This window comes from Stegodyphus dumicola, chromosome X2, assembly GCF_044657685.1.
Source record: "Stegodyphus dumicola isolate Sdum_Otavi_A_Nest chromosome X2, ASM4465768v1".
Taxonomy (NCBI): Eukaryota; Metazoa; Arthropoda; class Arachnida; order Araneae; family Eresidae; genus Stegodyphus; species Stegodyphus dumicola.
Window position 1 is genome coordinate 41,860,593 of NC_140781.1, and position 18,031 is coordinate 41,878,623.

Below are 18,031 nucleotides of genomic sequence, written 5' to 3' on the forward strand. Positions count from 1 at the left end.
TTAGTATAAAGTGAGAGAAAGAATTTGTAACTGTATGATTTCTTATAAATAAGTGTATGGTTACGTGAGCGGCTGTCCTGTCGCGCTTACCCGTTCTTTGGAGAACGCAGCTGCTCTAGTGAATTAGATTTACTAGACATTAACCTAGGCTTGCCTAGGTAGACAAGTTGGTTGAGATTTTAGGTTGTTTGACATAAAGTGTTGTGGCTTTGATAAGAATGACTTATATTGCAGACAAGTGAATCTGTATGTTCCAGCTATTCTGTACAAAAGTCGAGGATACTATTTTGGTTTTGTATAACTTAGATTTACTTAAATTTTCACCCACAAATGATGAGTTAGAATAAAGTTCAGTTCAGTTTTACTTGCTTGTTTAGTTGTGTTTCCACAGATAGATTAAACTACCGGCGATAACCTGCATGAAAGATTTAAGGTAACATTAAGGGATTAGAATTGGCTTTTAGTAGTTAGTTAGCTAAAAATAACCCCTTTGCTGTTATAAAACTATGATTGTTCTGCAGATTTATCCTCTCGGGCTGTGGTGAGCATTTTTAATTATGTATTTCATTGTTGCTAACTAATTGGTATTTAAGATTATTTAGGTGGGAAAATTTCTCTGTAATGTTTTCGGCATATTTTTATTTATAAACATTCACATCTGTTCTTCCCTAAGCTTTTACAACTGAATTTATTTACGGGCGCCAAACTGTCTAGCCGCATTAAATAATGTACTCTATTTTAAAAATTGGTTCCAGCCAAATAGCAATCCAAATAAACTGAATTATTGCATAAACATGGCCATTGAACAATTCAAATAACGTTTTTAACGAATGTTCGTGCCTGAGAATACTGACGAGTAAATAATTAAGCAACTGGATTAATTTACAATTTCTCCTTTAAGTGTTCTTTTCCTTTCAGAAAATCAATTCCACCGAAACGATACATTGTTCACATTACTTTTGTACATTTTTCGTATTACTGCTATTTGCACGTTAGTATCAGAACGAATGTTTCAATTGCAGCCATCGAAACAGATTCAGACTTAATCAATATTTACACTAGGATTCCGGAAGTGGAATATATTGTGTAGCGAATGCAACACATTTGGCAGTGTATTTTCCTCCCACGCTGTTGGATTTGTTGCTTCACTCATATATAAAAACCACCGAAAGGAAGACGCATAACAGGATTTCGAAACTGAATTCGGCTCATGACTAGTAATCTAATTTCAGAATAGGGGAACTCGTTTCACTGGAGTGTAGCAGCGTGAGGTGAAAATTGATGGAGACATAAAAGAAGAGCTCCCGAAGCTCATGAAATCCGAGCGAGGTGGGTGGAAAAAAGCTTGCAAAAAATATGTCCTATTACAGGCGGTAACACTTTTATGACCTGCGAACACAGGCGATATATTTTGAGCCCCTAGCTTAAAAAGAACTCTGTTAGAAAAATTATCAGCATCTTAGATCATTTCTAATTTTATTGGCAGGTATTTTTTGGCTCAGAAAGAGAGGAAGGTTGCTAATTTAATATTTAACGTTGGCTCAATAAGTTTCTTTAAAAATCTGCCATACTTTAGTTCAGAGAAACTTGAAAGAGTTGTTTACATGTTCCGTATTTTTAGGAAGGTACTGGTAAATAACTCCTCTGTACTTTATTTTCATAAGTAAGGCTTTAAAACTGACAGAGCAGAATAATATTTATTCAACAAAAGTTTATTTACTATAAGGAGTAATTCCAAGAAATTCACAAAAGTACATAATTTCCTAAATTAAAGTAATAAAAAGTTCCTAAATTTGTGAATTTATACAATAGTTTCCCTAAACTATAGAAATATCAGAAAATTTCGATAGTTAGAAAATGTAGGTGAATATTCTTCAGATCTGCTAAGCAATCTAGTAACAGCGAATTGAAAATTAATCAAGGTAACAAATATACGACTTTTTAAATTCTTTTTTGAATAAATATTAAAAATACAGATAGTATCAGTTGGTTTTAACCTTATTCAGATGTATCTGATGACTATTTTATTTATAATTTGAAATAATACAAATTAAATTTACAAATTTACAAAAATTAATATGAACAGTAAAATTTGTCAGAATTTCTCACAATAGATTTCATTTAAGATGTACCAAAGGACATAGACGCAATTGTATGGCACAAATTAGACTCTTTTCTCATTTCGATTAAATAATCTTAATGGTAGTATAAGGTAATTCTCCCGCCTTCCTAGCATGTCTTCGTGGTGTAGTGGTTCTGCACGTTGAGTTAGTATTCCAGAGGTCCGTGGTTCGATTCCCGGAGAAGGCGATTCCATATTTTTCGTCTTGCTTGCTTCCGAAACTACGTAATGTCTCTACAGTAGAAAGGGTTTTACGCAAAACTAATTTGTGGTATGGTCATATTCTCAAAAGTAGGTATACAGTTTTTTCTGATGTAATTTCCACAAATCATTTTGTATGTTGTGTTAAGTGATGGTTTACAGTGAAGTTTCCGTAACTCGAAATGATGTTCTTCTGTCTAGTACTTTCCTTTGCACTTGCAGTGGGCTATTGTGAGGTTCCATTTGTAGACAAAAATTTAAATCTACAATAAATTTTGAAATTAGAAACAGAAAATAGAAATATATTATAGATTATAATTCAAAGAAGATAGAAACCCTAGAAATCTACATTTAATTTTGAAATCAGCTCTCAGATATTATATGCATCATATTTCAAAACAATCTGACTACTTTTTGCCATTAAAAATCTTAAAAAGTCAGCCACGTTTCGTCGAGAAGCGAAACTGACATCTTTTAGGCTAACGCACCACAAGGACACATACTAGAAGAAGTCTGTTTCCTTACTTAGACCCCCCTCCGCTGTTTAAAGAAGTCATGGAAAAGAAGCAAAGCATGTGTGTGACCACTATCATTCACCATATTTTAGTTTCAGCATCGCTTTGTAGAATCATCAGGGACATGCCATAGGTAAGGAGAATTACATACTTCGCCATATAAAGGGCGACTCCAGAGCATCGGGCCCGCTCGCTAAATCGTTGTAGTTACGAATCCACCACGTTTTTGCTTTGGTGCCACATATAAAATCATTAAGTTTATCTCGGAGCAGTGTACACGAAAAATCAGCAATGCCTTCGTGGGGATTTTAATTCCGAACCTTCCAATTGCACTTTGAACGCATGCAGCAAGGAAAGAGACAATTCCTTACAACTCTAGTGTCTAACTGTGTTTTAAATCACAGATCTTTAAAAATCAACTATGACTTCGTTCGTGATCGAATCCAAGGTACTCTAATACTACGCAAATGCGCTGGCCACTGTAACACAAGAACAGATATAAGGAATATCTTTAATAAACGCTATATGGATATTTGATTCCTTAAAATATAGTCTCTTTCGTAGGAAACGTTTACCAGTAAGAAAACTAAGACAATCATTCTTATTCAAATTCTATTTAAAAAAGATTCTTTTCCTTCCAGAAGCTTTGCATTCCCAGAAATACGAAAGATAAAATTAATTTAATCAAGAAGGCGCTGGCCATAGTAAAAAGACAATTGTATACGGTCGACATGACACTATTTGACAATCATTGGTACAACTAGGACACTAATGCCAAGTCATTATATCGTATAAAAGTTATTTTGGGTTGTAAAAATTTGTATAATCGGACAGTATTAAAAGATCATCACAGTTGGTCTATATTTCCTGTTTCATACGTAATTAAAGAAATTCGGAATAGCACTTTCATAGAAATAATGAGACACCATTCGCCAAATGTATGGTGGTCCGCTAGAACAGATTAGAGCCCGTCAAATGCTGCAGCACAGCTGAATATAAACCCTTCTTTTGTTATAGAATGAAGAATTAATTTCCAAATCAAAATTCCTCTTTCTGATTATCAGTCAACGGATAGTTAAAGTTCCGACTGCTGGCCGGTCCTAATCCGAAGTTATCTGCACAAAGACGCAAGGTATTTCCTTTATGATCCTCTCTTGCAGCAATCTTGATAGCGTCGCACCGCCTTCTATTGCAGGTAGGAGATGTCATGAATGTCTCTAAGCTAAGCGGCAAGCGATTTGCGTATGCCTCACATCTCATCATAAAACACAGTTGAACAGAACTGCATAAAACAGAGGGCTGAAAATCTTATAATGAAACAGACAGCAATAGTTTGAGCAGGATGCAGACCAATAGAAATCCGTGCTGTTAAAGATAAGTTCCGATTTTTGCTTATAAACTGACTTCAGACTTTCTATTCGACGGGAAGATCCACATTCTCTCAACCATTTCAATGTCATTGGTTAAAAAAAAAAGTATCTGTGCATTTGGGGTTTGGAATTTCTATAGGCAGTTACACAAACCACAGTATACATCTAAACAGAAAATTCAGTGGTTACATATATATATACATATTAAGTACGCGCATCCTTGCAAAGGTGCGATAGGCAAAGTCTTCGTATTATCAGATGATCACATGTACACCGAGTTTGAGTAGTGCAACAGTACCTTCGAAGGAAATTATGCATATAGACTGGCCAAGTCGACCCATTTCTAACTATTCCATAGCTTCTTTTAACCCTTCAACTAGCATAAAAAAGGAGTTTATAGCAGATTTAAAGAAACATTAGCTTTAACTATTCACTAATACGACTAAACTATCGACTATTTTTTTTCTCTGAAATATATATTTGTAAAGAGTAATCGTGTATCGCTCCAAAATTGAAAAGGCAATTTTATAAACTTTCACAAAGTTTCATCAAAATTCTTCATGCAGTTTCTATAACGATACTTTTCTATATTATTTTCTTAATTTTTTGTTGTTGTGACTAATCTCACTTGTCTGATATCAGAGTAAGTCCACGAAATTCATCGCGGTAAGGAGTACAAGATTATGCCAGTCGTTGGTAAAAGCCTTGGATACCATATAGGTGACAGCACGATTTGTCCAGTTCCATCCCAATTTTGAGTGGCAACCCCCCCCGAGGTGTCCGAGGGTCTCCCACTCCTCTTCCCTTACCACTAATCCACACCAGAGGACTTTCGGCCTGCCACATATTTAGAGTGCTCCCATGCCGCAAAGACACTATACAAACATCCATGCCTTCTTCGGGAATCAGATCCGGGCCCTTCGGTATAGCAGTCAGAGTTACTAACCACTATCGTGTTTGGGAGGCGTTTTCTTAATTTACGTGTATTAACAATCAGTTTATTATTTTTTGACATGCTGAAACCATTAAATGCTGTGATCATATAAACTGAGCTGTAGGATTCCAGCATTCGGTTCATAAATGCCAGGTGATAGAATATTATTTCCTTAATATATTCTGTTCCATAAATTATAGTTTATATCAAACATTTACAGGGAACTGCAAATCTCTTACGAGTACTGGTATGGTTTCATATACCAAGTTGCGTAATCATGTCAGGACAGTCTGGGCACATCGAATTTTAATACTTGAACGTTATTTCTGGATTTAATGGTTTTGCGTCACAAGGATTTGGCCTACTTCTTTAGAAGGTTAAGATGAAAACATTGTGAATCATGGACGTATGACGTATTAATTTAAACAGAAGTAGTTTCATGTCAAGTGTTTTCAGTTTGCTATTTACTGCTAACATTTATTAGTTACTATAGATAGTGCAGATGATAAAAATTTAACAAAAACATAATAAGTTATCTGCATTTGATCTTCAGCAAGTTCACAAAATTCAAAGAAAGGCGAAATTTTGTGATTTTGATCCCTCGGATATTTAATTGTTAGCGCGAATAATATTGTCTTATTAAAGAATATTTTTTACTCCTAAGACAGCCAGAAGTACACTTACGGAATTCTTCATAGATTACTGCATAGTGGGAGATTTAATAAGAGTATAAAGAGAACAAAGGTATAAAATGTAAACAAATTTAAACACTACATAATTAAATTTAGTGTTGGACAAGTGAAGCTTGAACTCAATTTTAAATGCAGAGAAGAACAATGTACTATATAAGCAACACACGTGGTACCGTTTCCATAGAATACATTGTTGCATATTTAGTTAATGGCTTTTAACTATAAAACTGATTTCTCAACCGTTGCCTTTTAGTTAAAAATTTATGTGTATATGAATATAAAACTGCTATGACTGTGTTTGTTATAAACACTAGCCCAAGAGAAGTCGCTTATCATTTCAGAGAGCATGAAAAGAAAATAAGTCAAAAGAATAAATGCCGTACAAGTTTACAGAAATACCTCTACAACGTTTGTGAAAAGCTTCTGAATGTTTGATTAATTCAAACTTACTGAATATAAAGAATATGAAAATACTGTTGCAACTTTCAGCCGTATGTGATGAGTCACGTTCAGATTTCTAATTTAAAAGCTTCTCATTTAATCAAAAGTTAACCCTTGCAGAATGTTAACAACCAAGCTGAATGAAACTCATCTGAATTTTGGAGCACGTGCACGCAAATGATGTGGGTTACGTGCTTTAAAAGACATTTTGGACCAATTCCAGCTGCCTTTACTCGTTGTGTGCTGTTATCTATTACCCACATAGCAACGTAGGTGAGGACACGCAGGTCATACAAAGATCTGTCCTTTAGCTTAGGTAACTCAACAACACGCACTAAAGAGGAAGGACTGCAGTTAGTAAATACATGTATTTGGGTAGGATAGACAGGAAATTCCGCAACAGGTGTCCAGCAGTACTTATGGAAACTGCTTTCCGTCTGTTTATTGTTTTGTGAAGAATCAAACTTGTCTGAAAAGGCTATTTTCTAGCTATGATATGCCGCTAGTTTTACTCAATTTCTTTACTGTCGCATAGGTTATATAATTTATCGCGTGGGTTATAAATCAGTACAAAAGACTAAATAAAGTTATGCATTTGGATTTCGTTAAACTTTTAATTTCGGAAATACGAGTTTAAGTTTCAAATTAATAACTTTGTTTCGAGAGAAATAAGCTACAGTTTTCTAGGATGTGTAAGACGGTCAGATTTGGATGGGACGATAATGTCAGAATTTGACGCTGAAAATTTAATAATTTTTTTTTTTTTTTTTTTTTTTTCAGATTTGTTTTTTTTTACAACTCGCCTTTTTCCTTGTAAACTGAATTGCAAAATGCTTCAGAATAATTTTCAAAAATTTTGATTATGTTAGATATGGGAGAAGGAATTTAGTTGACTATGGAATAAACTCATTATTTTCAGAATACAAGCATGAAATTTTATAAGAAAAAGTGACTGAGTCTTCAATAAAAAACTTGACTACATTTAAAACACGCAAGGAGTTCAGTCTTAAGGAAAGCTTTTTGATATAACTTTCTAACGAGAAATACTAGTACACACAGATATTTCACTTGAAGGAAACATGAAAATTCTTATGCAATTAACTGGTTTCATAATGTATAGCTGTAAGCATTCGATAGTTTTAAACATTCTATGACATCCAATTTAATTTAGAAATTAAATATTTTATTGTGCATTTTTCTAACATTTGATTTCTGTAATTATACATTTTCTATCGGTAATTTTTCTTCTTGCTAGCTTTATATTTAGGATAATCAGAGGCTAATGAAAAGAATACAAAAGCCTTTTGATGTCAGGGTATTTATTTGTGTTTCGAATTGAGTATGAGAAGTTAAGTTTATTAAATTTGAGTTAGATAAAAGCTTTGAGAAAGACCTTTCTCGATAGATGGTTAGTTGTCTCGTTGTAAACATTTGTAAACTTGTAGGGTTTATATTTATTTTAACTAACATTTATTTTAAGTTTAAGCTATTTTTCCTGTCAAGCCTTTACTTTCCCCTAGAATTGCCAATGCCAGAGTATGTAAATTGTAGTAGAACGCGCAGTATATTCAAATTTTAGCAGAAGTAAGTTGAGTTTAAATAGAAGGGAAACGAGATTGTATGTGTGCTTCTTGAATCGCGAAAGTGAAGGTTGCTAGGTAGAAATTTAAGAATCGCGCGTTTCGGCCTGTGTGCCTATTTCGGCAGTTCGCTGAATTTTTCAACTGCTTAATCAGTAAGCTCGCTGAATCTCAGCTGTATCTTAGAACGCGGTTAAGTTAGTTACGATTTCAGAGCCTCGAAGGTAGTGATCTCGTTATTTATTCATCCTGTCATTAATATTTAGTTTCACATTTCTGTTTTTCTTAAACCGCCGGGTCGGCGTAGTTTGTGAGCGTCAAGGTAACGCAGCTGTTATTTCTAAATTGGAATAAAAAGGGCTTTAAAACACTTCCTACGTGTTTGTGTAACTTTACAGTTCATAGCAGTCACTACCATAGTTGCTGACAAGTTGGGGCCATCACAACACTATAAACTCAGAGTCAACTTTTAGGATTTAGTTAGTTTTGCTGCAAACATTATTATAAATAAATTCATATATTAATAATTTAAATTTAAAATATTATATTTTATAATTTTCACAGTTGATTTTACAGTTAAATTTTGGAACTCATTTTAGTTAGCTGGCGGAGGTGAAAAGAAGGCAAAGATAATGCTGTTTAGGCAATTAATTAGCTGTAAGTAATAAGTATCTAAAACCAAGACCATCAAGAATAAATATTAAGTCAACGCATTGTTGTGCCATCAATTTAATTTTATGAGGACTTTAAAGTTAAACGTTAAGGCAAACGTTAAAGTAAAACGTGTACAAAATTGCATTACGCAAGGTTAAGGAACAGTGATATATCTTTTTGCACGTGCATAAATGTTAACTCGCTGACAAAGTTGTGGAGTAAGTAAATCATTGTACATAGCTAACATCCAGAAACTAATCTAAGAAATGTTGAATGCCTCAATTAAGAGTCCCAACGCTGTGAATTTTTAACACATTAAGGCTAGAATATTAACAAAACTGAAATAAAAGGAAGTTCTGGACAATGTTAGATAAAATGTAATTGCCAATAAACTAAGAATAACTAGGTCTTAACATATTTTAAGCTATTGTGTTTTACTTTAACACTTTTTATACAGAGTATTCTATAATAGCAAATATTTTATACCTATGGCAGTTTACTGCTTAAATCACTTTTTGGTTTTTTTGTTGTGGTTATGACCTTGGAGTTTGAACTAATGATCCGTACCTTACCCATGGAGAAGCCACCCAAACAAAATGATGACAATTTAATATTTTTTACTTATATAGGATATAAAGAATGACTTAAACACAAACTATAACTCCTAGAAAATAACTTTTGTCTAAAACCTAATGCGTATGCAAAAGGTTTCAGTCTAAAAATGAGTTTCTCGTGCTTGCAGAACATCTAGATTTCCAACGAAATACTAGCCCACCAGCGGCCGAGCGGTAAAGACGCTGAACACTGGTAGTTCGATCCGAGGTTTGAATCCCGCGAACGGGCTGACTGCATGGGCGTTTTCGTGGTTTTCCTCATGTGTAACGTGTATACTAGCCAGTTTCCCTTAGAAAGTCCTTCAGGAAGGCATCCCTCTTTTTAGGCAGATAGCCCTCGTGTGCTTTTGCCATAACTAAATGATCCAATCCAATCCAACGAAAGCTCACAACTGCTGATTTTTCCCGTGGGTTTGCTCGAGGATAGAGTCTATAGGAATAAGATAAGAAAAACTGCTTTACTTAATGGTGTGGTTTATGCGATTACAACAAAGCCTAGAGGGATATCTGCCTAAGAGGAGGGATGCCTTCGTGGAGGACTTTCTTAAAGGAAACTGGCTCGTATACACGTTGAACATAGGGAAAACCCCGAAAACTCTATACTTAAGGGATTCACATAATATTATGGTTCTGATTATCATTAAGTTCGCAAGGCCATGGCCTATCGTCTCGTATTTTAGACAGTCCCCAAATAATCCTACTAGTTCCCCCTGTTTTTAATTCATGAAAACTGAGAAATGGTAGTCGAAAGCTTTTAAAAGAACGCAGTGCTTTAATATCTTAATCGGGTCATACGCAGTGATTTGTAAACCGCCACAAGCGAAACTATTATACAGAATGGTGCGTTTCAACTTCTTCATCGTTGAGTTGTCAGTGTTATTTTTCCCAAAAAACTCCAAGCTAAGGCTTCTAATACAAACTTAACATAAATTGTATTATAATTCATAATGTTTTTCAGTAATACACAATTCAAATGGGTTTATCTTTTTTGGGGATACGTTGCATTCTAGTAGATATATGAAATGTAATAGAGCAGTGTATGCTTTATTAACAGCATAGTCAGTTGTTATAATTTATAATTACTAAGCTGCTTTCAGCAGATCTCAATTAATTGGAAATTTTCAACAGAAAGCACACTTTATATATTTTGCTAGTAACAACCATGTACTTCTTAGGCCATAAAATACTATGAAAGAGTTATTAATTTTTATATATCATTAAAATTAGAAATTGCTGCCAACATGTTTTATGAAGTAATTTATGAAAAAATGTAAAAATTAAAATTAACTAGCTCAATTGTATTTTGAATGAAGATGTTAGTTATTCGTTAATATCTTCAACCGAAATTAAACTGTAGAATCTGTAGCAAAGAAAGGGAAACTTTATTTTAATTCATGTCCATTAAAAATCTAAATCTGAGAGTTTATTTACATACATATTCTTTAACGAAAAATACGTAAGACTAGTTAAACTTCGCTACGAATAAACTTCACAGAAGCTAATTCCTTAACAAATATTTTGAATGAAGACATATAAAAGCTTAGAAACATAATCAGCTCTATTTTGTTTCTATTCATTAAAGTTTCATTGACATCGTATAAAAGAAACATGCACTCTCTGACCTCTCCTTTAGAATAGCAGTAAGAGGAAATTATTTCACTGTCCCTCTCCCTGATTGTTATTTTAAAAGACTATAAAGTATTTTTCCCCTCCTTCTAGCAGGCCTTCGTGGTGTAAAGATTAGCACACTTGGCGCGTATTTGAGAGGTCCAGGTTCGAGTGCCAGCGAAGACATTGCATATTTTTCACCTCTTCGCCTTCAAAACACCTAATGACGCTACAGTAGCGCCCGAACTAAAACGTTGTGGTTGCTGCAAAGGAAGTAATTGCAATTGTACTATGTTTTTAAAAGTCAAAATTATCGTCTGTAGCTTGAAAGTTTTGTTTTATTCAAAATGGCGAATTTAACAAAGCAGTGGTTCGCAGGCTATATTTACGCTCTTTCCGAAGAGAAATATGCATACTCCGTTGCCCCAAAACGATGTGAGAGTCATGGTTTTGTGATATCTAAAGCGTCGACAGGTAATATCATCCACAAGAAAGGAAAAAAACGTCAAATTGGAGCCTCAAGTGGGACAAAAATTCCAAACAAGTATCCAAGGAAAAAACGGACATATTCGTCTATTGCAAAGGTACGTTGTTTACTGTTAAAAGAAAATCCCCCTAGTCAAAGGGCAGTTGCAAAATCATTAAAATGCTCGGTGTCCACTGTAAACAAAATGATAAACGTTGATTTAAATCTTAAGAAAGCGAAAAAACGCAATGTGCATCGTCTTCTTCGGAAGCATATCGCTCAACGCAGGACACGCTGCAGAATTCTATATGGGGAAACACTTATCCAAAGAAAAATGGAAAACAATTGTCACAATAGATGAAGCATGGGTGTATTTAAATGATTGTAACAAAAAAAGAGCCATTTATTATCATAAAAGGGGAGAAAAAATTGAAGTACATAGTTCAAAGAATCGAAAGAAAGTTTTTTTAAAGGATTCATGATTGTTGCTGGTTTTTCTATAATGGCAAGTTAAAAATAAAGAGAATGCAAAAAAAAAAAAAAAAAAAAAATGTCAAGATTAACGCCAAATACTATCAGGAACATATTTTATCGCCAATTTTTCTGAATGAAATACCATCGCTTTACCCACAGTGCCATCAATCTGTGAGACTCCATCAGGACAAAGCTAAAAGTCACACATCAAAATCCACTGTAAATTTCCTAAAAGAAATGGAACGAAAAACTGGTATCAAGGCCATACCCTTCACTGATGACCCTACTAAATCTCCCGATGTGTCACGTATGGATTTTTGTGCTTTCGGACTTTTAAAAACTGCATTATCCAAACGTTGTCCCTAAACCCTAACAGGACTCTAGAAAGCTGTTCGGGAGGAATGGGATAGAATACTTCTTCTGCCACTTCAAAAGGCATTATTATCCTGGAAATTGCGGTGTCGAAAGATAGTTCAGAATAAGGGATGTCAAATAGAACATTTAAAACACAAAAATTTTATGTAATTTACTTTTGTGAATACAATATACATCGTCTAAAAAAATGTGTGAACAGCCTCTGTATTGTTTTTTACAGCAAATAATAAAAAAAATCTTTCAAATGAAATTTTTTTAGAAGCTCTGAATTAATATATCAAACTTTGGCATTCGATCGAAATTTTTATCTATTCAGCAGTTGCTAATAATGGCTTATTTCTTAATTTAATTCATCGTTGATAGCCTCGTAATAAAATATCAGATTTCTATATAAAACAGAAATTTAAATGTTGAATGTAAGCATTTTTCATGGAATAAATCGGCAGGCCTTAGAAATAACAATTTTTCTGTATTCAAAAGGAGTGATTTTCTTCGCATTCGGTGGACTAACAATATAAAATGAAAGGTATACAATTTTATTTTCAATTTCACAGTTGTTTATCGGTGTTGTAATTTTTAGTGTTGTTGTATGTTGCTGTGACTTTATCTCACTTGTTTGACAGCAAAATCAGAAAAAGCCCACGAAATTCATCGTGGCAAAGAGTGCAAGACTGAGCCTGTCGCTAGCAAAGCCTTGAACACCATACAAGTGACACTACGATGTTGCTCAGTTCCATCCCCAATTTGGATTAAGAGCCAGGGGGGATCGGTCCAAGGGTCTCTCTCTCCTATTTCTGTACCGTCAACCTCTCGAGAAGACTTTTGAATCGTCGCATAATTAGCGTGTCCCTATGCCTCACAGACATTATATATTCACAAACATCCTTGATTCCTCCATGATCTATAAAGATATTGTTGCGTTTTTTTCTGACATCAGTTGTTACGTTATATTTTCTCTCTTCTTCTCGTGTGGATTTGGAGTGAATAACGACCACAGCACTTGATGGAATATCGAAACACACTTTATTTAGCTAATATTAATCAGGACAGCTCCAAAGTCACTTTTACAGTGGTTGAAGATCTACCATAAACACGCTGGAACAATCAGCGACACAGCCTTCACACTGTCAGGCAATAACGGTGAAGACAGCTTCACTGCAAAGCACCAGAGTACAGCTCCCGACTCTACTCGGTCGTTCTTGGGACTCCACGTACTCTCGAGACTCCTCTCCACACTACAACTCGCGATGCACTCGACGACACACAGAGCACAGCTCCCGACTCTTCGGTTCAGTCGTTTCCGAAGCTTAACACACTCTCTCGACGATGCACTAACCGCGATACACTAAGAGACTCTTTCGATGCACTCGACGACCCACTCGGCACTCGCTGTCCGGCTGTCAGCTCGATCGACTCCGCACGGACTGACTAACTCGAAACTATCTCGCACTCTGACTCTGCGCCTACCAGCAGGGTTTATATAGATTTTGACTTGTGTTCGAGAACATTCTGGGCCAAACCGGTAAAAATCCGTTCCAGAAAGTTCTCCATCCGTCCATAACATATAGCCAATTTTGTCGCCGAATGTCGCCAATTTGGCGAGTTCTCGCCAAATGTGGCAACCCTGCCTTCCCTTGCAATTTTAGGGCAACCCTAAAACTTCTTTGCGGAGAAGCTATCTTACCGCGCCTGGACATTTCGTAACAATATATATTAGGCTTTCGCAGCTGCTTAATTCACAACTTCCTTCAACATTTTATTCAATAAACCAATTACGTTGTCTTCAAAAAGTGCATGTAAGTTTTTTTTATTTGACATTATTACTCAGGAGAAACAAATGTAAAAAGTACTGCGTATAAATATCACTGGTGCTACTTGACAGGTCAGATATGATTTGCATCATTTACGTTGTGACCGATCAAGAGAATGGATTTTCCTGTATTTCATTGGTTCTGCAGGGATTCTTAATCTCGGCATTCGGTACGATATCTTTAAATGCGGCCTTAATCTTTTCGCAATTAACAGGCTTTTCAAAATGTTTTTAAAATTAGTCAGAGCTACTTGTATTTAATTTAGAGTTCATTTTAGATCATTAATAATGCAGGTGAAAATACGTCAAAAACAACATTGTCACTAATACGCTTTCAGTAATTATGAAAAATCTATTGCTTGCTACAAATCTCGATTATTTGCACTTTTATGAAAGCAAGTATGTCGTCCATCCCATCGCGCTAATAAATCATTTCTCTTCAGTATGATACTTGGGAACGACCAGCGAGGAATTAATCTTCCTCCCCCCCCTTTAGTGACATTTAAATATCTCACCAAATAATATAGAAAAGTTATTGTTTCAGTGTATGTTACATATTTCCATTATTATTCCTATAGTTACCGTTAACTTTTCTGTAACAATAGCTGTTACATTTCCAGATTTGGCTTGAATTAATTACTAGATACAGAAGAGTTTCCTTGCTTCTCCAAATCTTTTTGACTATTTCGTTATTAAAGCCGACGTAAAAAAAAAATTAGTTTTTAACCTGATTAATTTTGCAGCAGAAATCATAGAGTGCTCTTATATGTAAATTATAAGTGTCAGCTCTTATATGTAAATTATAAGTGTAACATATGTCAACAGAATGTTCATGTGTCTAAAATACCGTTAATACGAAAATGATTTTAAAGTTTAGAGAGAAATCAATGAATATTTCGTGTGCTATTTTGTAACCCTTATTAATGCGAATATTTCTAATAGTATTTGTTATACAATATACCACCTCTAAACAGGAGTTTCACGTAGTTGTTACTTTATATTCTATAATTACTAAATAATAGTTATTTCTTTGTTACCTTTTATTCAGAACATCTGAATTTATGTTTCCCAAAATTAGTTTAGGTCAAAGCCTAGCATTCTCTTTTAGGAATCCTCTAAATTCGTAGCGAATGAAATACTAAAGTGAGCAACTATTTAAACATGAGTTTCACGTAGTTGTTACTTTATATTCTATAATTACTAAATAATAGTTATTTCTTTGTTACTTTTTATTCAGAACATTTGAATTTATGTTTCCCAAAATTAGTTTAGGTCAAAGCCTAGCATTCTTTTTTAGGAATCCTCTAAATTCGTAGCGAATGAAATACTAAAGTGAGCAAATATTTAAAATTTATATAGGGCTTAGCTTATGCCGTTGCTTACTTTGAACTATTAAGGAAGCAGGTTTTATAGAACTGCTGTTATTAAGTCAAATTAAAAGTGTTGATTCTTTTATGTAAACATTTAAATTTTGGTTTATGTATTTTATGTTGATATACTTTATTTTACTATTACCTAATTTGTTAAAGAATTAAATTGAATTTTTGCAATTTTATCCTAATGTTGAATTTGCTGTTTTAGGTTTTTATTCTAAATACATTCTGCTTCTTAACTTAAAAATACATCAATATTAGAATTTCTAACATTCTGCATGCTTCTTTCTGATTCAGCATTTGAATTAGCATCGGTTTGAAATAAAACATACATATAATTTATCGATATTTTTTTTTATTTCTTGCTATGTTACTCTGACGTTTTCAGTGGTTAACAATTTACCAGCCGCTCAACCATCAAGCACACATGTAGAAATCCCATACAGTCTGATAGCGAGTTTTTCTTGACTCCCTCTTTTTTATTTTTTAAATTCTATGGAAAAAGTGTGTGGTCTTATACATAAAAATATCAGTTTTACATAAAATTGTAAAGTCTCATTTACTATACCTGCTGAGAATATTATTTTAGGTTAATAATACTGTAAAATTGCAACTAAAAAAAGTGAACGTTTTTATTTTAAAAATTTAAAGAACTTAGAAATGATATTCGTCTAACATCCACTTCATATTATTTCATATTCTCTTATCTAATAATGACACTTATTCAATTGTTTAATCATATTTTCCAGAAGGCTCTTTCATTAATAAAGCTGTGATACCTGCTTCGCATTCCTGAGATTTTAGTATACTATAACTGATATATCGGAATTCCTTTCAAAAACTTCCAAATCAGGTTATCAACCCTGGGCAAAAACCACTAAAACATATTTCAGCGTTTTCTTCATCACCACTTTTTGGATTATCGCAATGACTGTCCTGAGAACTATTAATGGATTCAGAGAAGTTCAAAATTCGTTATTTCCGTGAAGAACATTCTTATGGGGTAACAATTCCAACATCTGGCTCCAAAGATTAAAGGTTAGTCGACGTTCATAAACAGCAAAATAACAGCTAGTGCTAATTCTGTCATTTAACAATATTAGGAAATTCAGTAATAAACAGTTAAGATAAAAAGAAAAGAACTATTACAAAAGGTGCATTTAGTTATTTAATTCTTTTGAATAATTAACAATTTTCAAAAGCCTATTTAATTTTTTTCATTGGACTGTCTTTTCCGCTGCCATCATCTAACTGAGAAGCAAGTCCATTCTCTTATTTAAATACGTTAGTCATATACGAGCATTCTAATCGGATTTGTAGCAAGGAAAAAAATAGCGGTTTCTCTTGGATGAATAATATTCATTACTTTCGAGAAGCACAGTCTATTAGCCTAAGATTCCCGAGTTGCTTCTCGCTTCGAAAAGTTTGCTCTTTCACAGCTGCATCTACGTTTTCCACGACTCATTCTGATAGCTGAGCTGGGCAAGCTGAAATTGCACAATTCGCAGACTCGTGTCTGCCTTCGGTTTTTTTTTTTTAATCTTCAAAGATATCTGTATTTCTCAACATGCAAAGTCAGGTGAAAATAAAGCTCAACCATAAATGCGGGTAAACATTAATGAATCACATTATTAGATTTTGGTAAGTGTATGAAAGACAGACATCGCAGGTAAATAAATCTCGGTAGTAGACGGGTTGATATGGCAATCTCGCTTTCATTTGTCTGAAATTTACTTATAGCTTTGCACATAGTGTACTACTTAAAAGAGGCTTGCAGCAAGAAAGGAATCATGCATTAAAGCTGAATTTACATAAATAATTAGTATTTCTTATTTTCTTTCTTTTAATCTCATTTTTAATCTACAAATTTTCTATGTAAATTTTCCATTATTTTCTACCTTGCCAATTTTTTTAATAAAGGATTTTGAAGCTATTATTATTTACATATATATGTGTTAGGTATATAGCAATGTACCGGTACATATAACACTTAATAAACTAGAAAGTAAAGAGAAATTGATAAATCAGTTTAACATCAATAAACTTTTTTATTTAAGTTTCAATTTCCCATGCATTGCAATTTTGTTATGTAACAACTATTTGGTGCTATCTTAGGTTTGCAGACATTAGTGAAAGAGTTTCTCTAGAGCAGATAATTTTACATATATAATATACTGATGATTAATATGTGGGATTGAAAAAATATGCTTTTCAATTCATTGAAAACAATTTTGTCTATTTTGACTGTAATCACCAGGTGAAACCAAAACTAATATTATCCAATTCACCCTCGAATCCCCTGATTTAACTTGTTCTGTGTTGAATAACCAGCCTGAATTAAGAAAGGAAATTATATATGTCTTGTCTATCGAAATTAATAATTTTTTTTTTTGCCCTGGCTATAATCAATCTGAATCAAGAAATGTCGTTTTATCCTTCTTGAATATAATCTTTTGTCCATTAGAAAATTAAAATTACCCAGCTCAAAAAGGAATTATTTACATAAATACTTTTAATGTCTTAAATCAGAATGAAAAATGAGCGATAGTTTCCTGAGTAAAGGAGAAAATTAAATCCTGCTATGAATTAACTTCGTCCAGGATTAAAAACTGCGTCTTTCAACATAACAAACAGGAATTGTATCTGAAAAATGTTAATTAAAAATCTTTAGATTTTTTCACTGCAGACAAAGTACACAGTATAACAACCCATGGTTAAATGTAAGCATTTCCTCCATTTTCTACTGAAAGAAGCGAATTGTATTTAAATTTTGATCTAGCCATTCATAGATTAAAAGTTCTC

The 18,031-nt window shown here is 33.8% G+C and overlaps 1 protein-coding gene across 4 annotated transcripts in view; it reads right to left on the reverse strand.

Annotated features, from left to right (window-relative positions):
- LOC118183197 (uncharacterized) overlaps window positions 1-18,031 on the reverse strand; it is a 509,384-nt gene that overhangs the window by 437,434 nt on the left and 53,919 nt on the right. The window lies entirely within an intron of this gene.